This window comes from Pristiophorus japonicus, chromosome 1, assembly GCF_044704955.1.
Source record: "Pristiophorus japonicus isolate sPriJap1 chromosome 1, sPriJap1.hap1, whole genome shotgun sequence".
Taxonomy (NCBI): Eukaryota; Metazoa; Chordata; class Chondrichthyes; family Pristiophoridae; genus Pristiophorus; species Pristiophorus japonicus.
In genome coordinates, this window is record NC_091977.1 from 313,150,504 (window position 1) to 313,159,524 (window position 9,021).

A 9,021-nucleotide genomic window follows, 5' to 3' on the forward strand; every position below is an offset into this window, starting at 1 on the left:
CGACTGGGCCTGTATTCACTGGAGTTTAGAAGCATGAGAGGGGATCTGATAGAAACATATAAAATTCTGATGGGACTGGACAGGTTAGAAGCAGGAAGAATGTTCCCGATGTTAGGGAAGTCCAGAACCAGGGGACATAGTCTAAGGATAAGGGGTAAGCCATTTAGGACTGAGATGAGGAGAAACTTCTTCGCTCAGAGAGTTGTTAACCTGTGGAATTCCTTACCGCAGAGAGTTGTTGATGCCAATTCATTGGATATATTCAAGAGAGAGTTAAATATGGCCATTACGGCTAAAGGGATCAAGGGGTATGGAGAGAAAGCAGGAAAGAGGTACTGAGGTGAACGATCAGCCATGATCTTATTGAATGGTGGTGCAGGCTCGAAGGTCCGAATGGCCTACTCCTGCACCTATTTTCTATGTTTCTATGTGACTTTGGGGCCTCAGGCAATATAGTGACACAAACTGTTTCATGCACAGAATGGCTGCTCGACCTATTTAAGCTGCTCGTGCCAGTTTAACACTGTGACAGTACCAGATTTCCCTCCTAAGAGGCAAGCTCCCAAAAGAGGTTGCAACTAGCGCTATGAGCCTGCCAACAATGATAAAACGATGTTGATCCAGGTCAATAGGATGCAGTTACGCTAGGGTTTCCAACTCTGGTTGGATGTATTTCGAGAAGTTTCATCACCTGGCCTACTGCCTTCAACCACCCCACCCCCACACTCCCACCTTGGTCGCCCAACACTTCCATTTTCACGGTGCACCGCCTTCATATGCCAATTTTAAAGCAAACAGGCTCTTTGTTACCCAATTGGATGATTGTTGCCTTTTTATCCTACCTCCAATATTTTTCTAACTAATAAATGAAAATCTACAAAGAAAATGAAAAAAATCAATCACAATTTAAAAACAAATGTCCTTATGATTTTTGTCCTGAGTTGCTCATAATAATGTCCTGATTGATTAATCTTTAATTCTTGGAGACGACACCTGGAGGGTTGGCAATCCTAGTTCACGTCGCTGGGTGGATGTACAGATCTGGCTCACTTCTGGCTGTACACCTTCACAGAGGAAGATCTATTCCCCCATGTCCCTGGAAATAACCAACAGCCACTGCCTTATTAAATCGCTCTCCCCACCACCCGTGTGCCCGTGCCCGTGTCCCCACTAAAATCATTACACTCTCTCTCCCTCGTTGTTCCTTCGGTGAAGCCCCTATCTCTGCTCCCTTAAGTACAAAGATTGCACTTCTTTGGCGGAAAACTGGTCTAATAATCTATTACCAGATTTGGTTAGATGATATAAAGCACTACTGGGTCCTGCTTTCCATCACTTAAACCGCCCATTATTCAAAGATCATCCAGGATGGCAAAAATAGCAGGCTTCTCTTCTTCACCACTAACCATCTTCCCATGCCACCCTCCCCTGCCTCCTCCTCCCTCACCTCCAACAATAAGTGTGACTTCTTTGTTAAAAAGATTGATAACATCTGTTCAACTGCTTCTGCTTTCAATTCGCTCCCTTCCCCTAGCTCACCGAACTGTACTTCCTCTATGTTTCCCCCCTGCCCTAACCCTAAATTTGTATATTGCTCTAATTTATCTCCTATCTCCCCTCTTGCCCTTTCAAAGCCCATCTTGTCAATGAGACCGACCTCATGCTCTCTTGATCCAGTTCCTAAATTACTAATCACCAAACTTCCATTCCTGACTCCCATGTTAGTGGATATTGTTAACGGTTCTCTCTCTTCAGGTATTGTCCCCCTTTCCTTCCAATGCCATCAGCACCCCTCTCCTCAAAAAGCCAACCCTTGACCCCTCCATCCTTCCAAACTATCGCCCCCATCTTCAACCTCCCTTTCCTCTCCAAAATTCTTGAATGCGTTGTTGCCTCCCAAATCCATGCCCATCTTTCCCCAAACTCCTTGTTTGAATCCCTCCAATCAGGCTTCCGCCTCTGCCACAGTACCGAAACCGCTTTTACCAATTTCAAAAATGACATCCGAATTGACTGCAACAAAGGTAATCTATCCTTTTTCATCCTTCTGGACCTGCCTACAGCCTTTGACATGGCTGACCACAAAATTCCACACCAACGCCTCTCCATCATCGTCTAGCTGAATGAAACGGCACTCGCCTGGTTTCATTCCTATCTTTCCATCCGTAACCATAGATTTATCTGCAACGGCTTCTCTTCCTGATCTCACCTCTGGTGTCCCCCAAGGATCTATCCTTGGCCCCCTCCTATTTCTCATCTACATGCTGTCCCTCGGTGATATCATCCGGCAACACAACGTGAGTTTTCATATCTATGCTGATGATACCCAGCTCTACCTCGCCTCCACCTCACTTGAACCCTCCACCATCTCTATACTATCAGACTGCTTTTCCGACATCCAGCAGCGGATGAGTAGAAATTTCCTCCAATTAAATATCGGGGAGACGAAAGCCATTGTCTTCGGTTAACTCCACAAACTCAGTTCTCTTTCCACGGATTCAATCTCTCCCTGGTAACTGTCCAAGTCTGTTGGTAATCTTGGTGTCATATTTGATCACTAATTGAGCTTCCTACCTCATATCCATTCTATCACTAAGACCGCCCATTTCCATCCGTAATATCACCCATCTCTGCCCTTACCTCAACTTATCTGCTGCCGAAATCCTCATCCATGCCTTTATTACCTCTAGACTTGACTATTCCAACGCACTCCTGGATGGCCTCCCTAGTTCTATCCTCCATAAACTTGAGGGCATCCAAAACCATGTCACCAATTTCTGCTCATCCAGCTTTCCTGTGCTTGCTGACCTATATTGGCTCCCAGTTAAGCAATGCCTCAATTTTAAAATTCTTATCTTTGTTTTCAAATCCCTCCATGGTCTCACCCCTTTTTATCTCTGTAAGGTCCCCCAGCCCTATAATCTGCCTAGATCTCTGCGCTGTGCATTTTTTTGGCCTTTTGAACATCCCTGATTTTGAATGTTCCACCACTGTTGTTGGTCGTGCCTTCAACTGCCTAGGTCCTAAGCTCTGGAATTCCCTCCCTAAATCTCTCTATATTTTCACTTCTCTTTCTTCTTTTAAAACCTATCTCTTCGACAAAGCTTTTGGTCATCTGCCCTAACATCTCCTTATATGGCTCAGTGTCAAATGTTGTTCTTTTTTGATAACACTCCTGTGAAGCACTTTGGGATCTTTTATTATGTTAAAGGCGCTTTATAAATCAAGTTGTTGTTATTATTGTTGAAATAACAAACGAAGAATTCCTAATTATGCTCATATAAAAAGCAGTAAATGACTATATTGTTTTGCAGGAATGTAATGCCCCAGATGTTATGTTGGTAAGAAAATCTGACAGCAACTTCTGTTGTCTGTACATGTGCAGTTAAATGCAGAAATCCAAAAGTTGCTGTCAGAGATACCCTGCTCCTCTATTGGGTACGCTATAACAGTGCTACGCTGATAGACTCAGCACTGAAATCACTGAAATTACTTGGGGTACTTGTCCACTAGCCAGAGAATAAATATGCCAGAGAAAGTAAGGCCTGGTACATTCAGCAGTATGTGAATTTTTAATGGCGTGATAAGTGATAATTACTACTAAACAACTTCTCTGCCGGGGAAATTTAATTTTACAAATGCAGAGTCTCATTCCTTCAGGTTAATTAGTGTTGCAAATTAAAAAAAAACATTACTTTTTCTGCCTGTCTCTTTTTATCTCTCTTTCATAATCTTTATGTTTTTTTCCAATCTTTATTTGTCTTTCTGTACATGATTTAAATGTAATTTATACTTCCTGCTTTATACTTCCTGGTTTGGACTCTGCATGGCTCAGTGAGGATTCTTCGATTTGATTGAAGAACCTTGCTGTTTCTTTCTCTGCTCACAGATGCCCTGTAGAGGGCAATGTGCTGGGTGAGACGACAGATTAGTGCAAGTTGTCGCTCAAAAGTCCGACAAAGCTTTGTGAGAAGCTGTCAGCGAAGTGAACAGCGAGCACCGTTCCTTCGCTGCTGACCCCCAAATCTGGGCCATTGTTTGGTTCTGCAGAGTGCTCCAATAGTAGTATTAACAGTCCCTAGTATCGAGGCAATATGGATCTATTGGTTGCTAAAAGTTTCGTATAGGAATTAAATCAAGCTAAATTAATTGAGTGAAAGGAAAAATCCTTTTATTTTTTTTAAATCGGTTGCTTTAGGCCTGTTTTTTTAATCAATACAATAGCAAAAACATAGAGATACATTTAAGTACAATTTGCATCTCGCTCTCTATCTGGCGGCCCCCAAACCCAGAACTGAATATTGAGGGCATTAGGACCCAGCGGCGTCTGTGAGGGGCGCATGCGCAGTAGGAGGGCTGGACTGGTGTCGGTTGAACGCAGCCGAGAGGAGAGGAGATGGGCCCCGGTGAGTGAGAGGGAGAGAGGGAGAGGGGGAGAGGGAGAGAGGGAGGAGGCGAGGCGAGTAGAGTAAGAGAGAGGGAGAGCGAGAGAGAGAGGGGTGGATAGGGGAGAGAGAGGGGGGCGGGCGGGTCGGGGAGAGAGAGAGGCGGGTGGGAAAGAGAGAGAGAGCGGGGCGGGTGAGAGAGAGAGAGAGAGAGAGGCTGGTGAGAGAGAGAGAGAGAGGCTGGTAGGAGAGAGAGACGGGTAGGAGAGAGAGAGGGGCTGGTAAGAGAGAGAGAGAGAGGGGCGGGTAAGAGAGAGAGAGAGAGAGAGAGGGGCGGGTAAGAGAGAGAGAGAGAGAGAGGGGCGGGTAGGAGAGAGAGAGAGAGAGGGGCGGGTAGGAGAGAGAGAGAGAGAGGGGCGGGTAGGAGAGAGAGAGAGGGGCGGGTAGGAGAGAGAGAGAGGGGCGGGTAGGAGAGAGAGAGAGAGAGGGGCGGGTAGGAGAGAGAGGGGCGGGTAGGAGAGAGAGAGAGAGAGAGGGGCGGGTAGGAGAGAGAGAGAGAGGGGCGGGGTAGGAGAGGGAGAGGGAGAGGGAGAGAGAGAGAGAGAGGGGCGGGTAGGAGAGGGAGAGAGAGGGGCGGGTAGGAGAGGGAGAGAGAGGGGCGGGTAGGAGAGGGAGAGAGAGGGGCGGGTAGGAGAGGGAGAGAGAGGGGCGGGTAGGAGAGGGAGAGAGAGGGGCGGGTAGGAGAGGGAGAGAGAGAGAGGGGCGGGTAGGAGAGAGAGAGAGAGAGGGGCGGGGAGGAGAGAGAGAGAGAGGGACGGGTAGGAGAGAGAGAGAGGGGAGAGAGAGAGAGGGGGGCGGGTAGGAGAGAGAGAGAGAGGGGCGGGTAGGAGAGAGAGAGAGAGAGAGAGAGAGGGGCGGGTAGGAGAGAGAGAGAGGGGCGGGTAGGAGAGAGAGAGAGGGGCGGGTAGGAGAGAGAGAGAGGGGCGGGTAAGAGAGAGAGAGGGGCGGGTAAGAGAGAGAGAGGGGCGGGTAGGAGAGAGAGAGAGAGAGAGAGAGAGAGAGAAGGGCGGGTAGGAGAGAGAGAGAGAGAGAGAGAGAGAGGTGGGTAGGAGAGAGAGAGAGAGAGATGGGTAGGAGAGAGAGAGAGAGAGAGAGAGAGGGGGCGGGTAGGAGAGAGAGAGAGGGGCGGGTAGGAGAGAGAGAGAGGGGCGGGTAAGAGAGAGAGAGAGAGAGAGAGGGGCGGGTAGGAGAGAGAGAGAGAGAGGGGCGGGTAGGAGAGAGAGAGAGAGAGAGAGAGGGGCGGGTAGGAGAGAGAGAGAGAGAGAGGGGCGGGTAGGAGAGAGAGAGAGTGGCGGGTAAGAGAGAGAGAGAGAGAGAGAGAGAGGGGCGGGTAGGAGAGAGAGAGAGAGGGGTGGGTAGGAGAGAGAGAGAGAGAGGGGCGGGTAGGAGAGAGAGAGAGAGAGAGAGAGAGAGAGGGGCGGGTAGGGGAGAGAGAGAGGGGCGGGTAGGAGAAAGAGAGAGAGAGAGAGAGAGAGGGGCGGGTAAGAGAGAGAGAGAGAGGGGCGGGTAAGAGAGAGAGGGGTGGGTAGGAAGGAGAGAGAGAGAGAGAGAGAGAGAGGGGCGGGTAGGAGAGAGAGAGAGAGAGAGGGGTGGGTAGGGTAGGAGAGAGAGGCGGGTAGGAGAGAGAGAGCGAGAGAGAGAGGCGGGTAGGGGAGAGAGAGAGAGCGAGAGAGAGGGGCGTGTAGGAGAGAGAGAGAGAGAGAGAGGGGCGTGTAAGAGAGAGAGAGAGAGGCGGATAGGAGAGAGAGAGAGAGAGAGAGAGGGGCGGGTAGGAGAGAGAGAGAGGGGCGGGTAGGAGAGAGAGAGAGAGAGAGAGAGAGAGAGAGGGGTGGGTAAGAGAGAGAGAGAGAGGGGTGGGTAGGAGAGAGAGAGAGAGGGCCGGGTGAGAGAGAGAGAGAGAGAGAGAGAGAGAGATAGATAGAGGGGCGGGTAGGATAGGATAGGAGAGAGAGAGGGGCGGGTAGGATAGGATAGGAGAGAGAGAGGGGCGGGTAGGATAGGATAGGAGAGAGAGAGAGAGGCGGGTAAGAGAGAGACACAGAGAGAGAGAGAGAGGGGCGGGTAAGAGAGAGAGAGAGGGGCGGGTAAGAGAGAGAGAGAGAGAGAGAGAGAGAGAGAGGGGCGGGTAGGGGAGAGAGAGAGGGGCGGGTAGGGGAGAGAGAGAGAGAGAGAGAGAGAGAGAGAGAGAGAGAGGGGCGGGTAGGAGAGAGAGAGAGAGAGAGAGAGAGAGAGAGGGGCGGGTAAGAGAGAGAGAGGCGGGTAGGAGAGAGAGAGAGAGAGAGAGAGAGAGAGTGAGAGGCGGGTAGGAGAGAGAGAGAGAGAGAGAGAGAGAGAGGCGGGTAGGAGAGAGAGAGAGAGAGAGGCGGGTAGGAGAGAGAGAGAGAGAGGGGCGGGTAGGAGAGAGGGAGAGGGGCGGGTAGGAGAGAGGGAGAGGGGCGGGTAGGAGAGAGGGAGAGGGGCGGGTAGGAGAGAGGGAGAGGGGCGGGTAGGAGAGAGGGAGAGGGGCGGTAGGAGAGAGGGAGAGGGGCGGGTAGGAGAGAGGGAGCGGGGCGGGTAGGAGAGAGGGAGAGGGGCGGGTAGGAGAGAGGGAGAGGGGCGGGTAGGAGAGAGGGAGAGGGGCGGGTAGGAGAGAGGGAGAGGGGCGGGTGGGAGAGAGAGAGGGGCGGGTAGGGGGGGGAGAGAGAGAGAGAGAGAGAGAGGGGCGGGTAGGGGGGAGAGAGAGAGGGGCGGGTAGGGGGGAGAGAGAGAGGGGCGGGTGGGAGAGAGAGAGAGGGGCGGGTAAGAGAGAGAGAGAGGGGCGGGTAGGAGAGGGGCGGGTAGGAGAGAGAGAGAGAGAGGGGCAGGTAGGAGAGAGAGAGAGAGGGGCAGGTAGGAGAGAGAGAGAGAGGGCGGGTAGGAGAGAGAGAGAGAGAGAGGGGCGGGTAGGAGAGAGAGAGAGAGAGAGAGAGAGAGAGAGAGAGAGGGGCGGGTAAGAGAGAGAGAGGCGGGTAGGAGAGAGAGAGAGAGAGAGAGAGAGTGAGAGGCGGGTAGGAGAGAGAGAGAGAGAGAGAGAGAGGCGGGTAGAGAGAGAGAGAGAGAGAGGCGGGTAGGAGAGAGAGAGAGAGAGAGGGGCGGGTAGGAGAGAGGGAGAGGGGCGGGTAGGAGAGAGGGAGAGGGCGGGTAGGAGAGAGGGAGAGGGGCGGGTAGGAGAGAGGGAGAGGGGCGGGTAGGAGAGAGGGAGAGGGGCGGGTAGGAGAGAGGGAGAGGGGCGGGTAGGAGAGAGGGAGAGGGGCGGGTAGGAGAGAGGGAGCGGGGCGGGTAGGAGAGAGGGAGAGGGGCGGGTAGGAGAGAGGGAGAGGGGCGGGTAGGAGAGAGGGAGAGGGGCGGGTGGGAGAGAGAGAGGGGCGGGTAGGGGGGGGAGAGAGAGAGAGAGAGAGAGAGGGGCGGGTAGGGGGGAGAGAGAGAGGGGCGGGTAGGGGGGAGAGAGAGAGGGGCGGGTGGGAGAGAGAGAGAGGGGCGGGTAAGAGAGAGAGAGAGGGGCGGGTAGGAGAGGGGCGGGTAGGAGAGAGAGAGAGAGAGGGGCAGGTAGGAGAGAGAGAGAGAGGGGCAGGTAGGAGAGAGAGAGAGAGGGGGCGGTAGGAGAGAGAGAGAGAGAGAGAGAGAGAGGGGCGGGTAGGAGAGAGAAGAGAGAGAGAGAGAGAGAGAGAGAGGGGCGGGTAGGAGAGAGAGAGAGAGAGAGAGAGGGGCGGGTAGGAGAGCGAGAGAGAGAGAAAGAGGGGCGGGTAAAAGAGAGAGAGAGAGAGAGAGGGGCGGGTAGGAGAGAGAGAGAGAGAGAGAGAGAGAGGGGGCGGGGAGGAGAGAGAGGGGCGGGTAGGAGAGAGAGGGGCGGGTAGGAGAGAGAGAGAGGGGCGGGTAAGAGAGAGAGAGAGAGAGAGAGGGGCAGGTAGGAGAGAGAGAGAGAGAGAGAGGCGGGTAAGGGAGAGAGAGAGAGAGAGAGAGAGAGGCGGGTAAGAGAGAGAGGCGGGTAGGTGGGAGAGAGAGAGGGAGAGAGTGGGGGCGGGGGTGGCAAGAGTGGGGGCGGGGGTGGAGAGAGTGGGGGGGATACGTGGAGAGAGAGTAGGGGGGATACGTGGAGAGAGAGTGGGGAGGATACGTGGAGAGAGAGAGTGTGTGGGGGGGGGTGGAGAGAGAGGGTGTGGGGTGTGGGGAGGGAGTATGAGAGTGGGGGAGGGAGGATGAGAGTGGGGATGAGAGGGAGGGGTGGGGGGGGATGAGAGGGAGGGGTGGGGGGGGGATGAGAGGGAGGGGTGGGGGGGGGATGAGAGGGAGGGGTGGGGGGGGGATGAGAGGGAGGGGTGGGGGGGGATGAGAGGGAGGGGTGGGGGGGGATGAGAAGGAGTGGTGGGGGGGGGAGGTGGGGTGGGGGGAGAGAGAGGGAAGAGAGAGGGTGTGGGGAGAGGGAGGTGTGGGGTGGGGAGAGGGAGGTGGGGGGGGGAGAGGGAGGTGTGGGGGGGGGGAAGAGAGGTGTGGGGGGGGGAGAGGGAGGTGTGGGGGGGGGAAGAGAGGTGTGGGGGGGGGGAAGAGAGGGAGGTGTGGG

At 53.7% G+C, this 9,021-nt stretch overlaps 1 protein-coding gene across 4 annotated transcripts in view; it reads left to right on the forward strand.

Moving 5' to 3' along the window:
* The first annotated feature begins 4,357 nt into the window (after positions 1 to 4,357).
* The window catches only part of LOC139272107 (solute carrier family 66 member 2), a 79,614-nt gene continuing 74,950 nt past the window's right edge, over positions 4,358 to 9,021 (forward strand). For all 4 annotated transcript variants that reach the window (XM_070888564.1, XM_070888565.1, XM_070888566.1 and 1 more), the window contains exon 1: positions 4,358 to 4,406. The gene's annotated coding sequence lies outside the window, so the exon portion shown is untranslated. The remainder of the gene's footprint in view (positions 4,407 to 9,021) is intronic.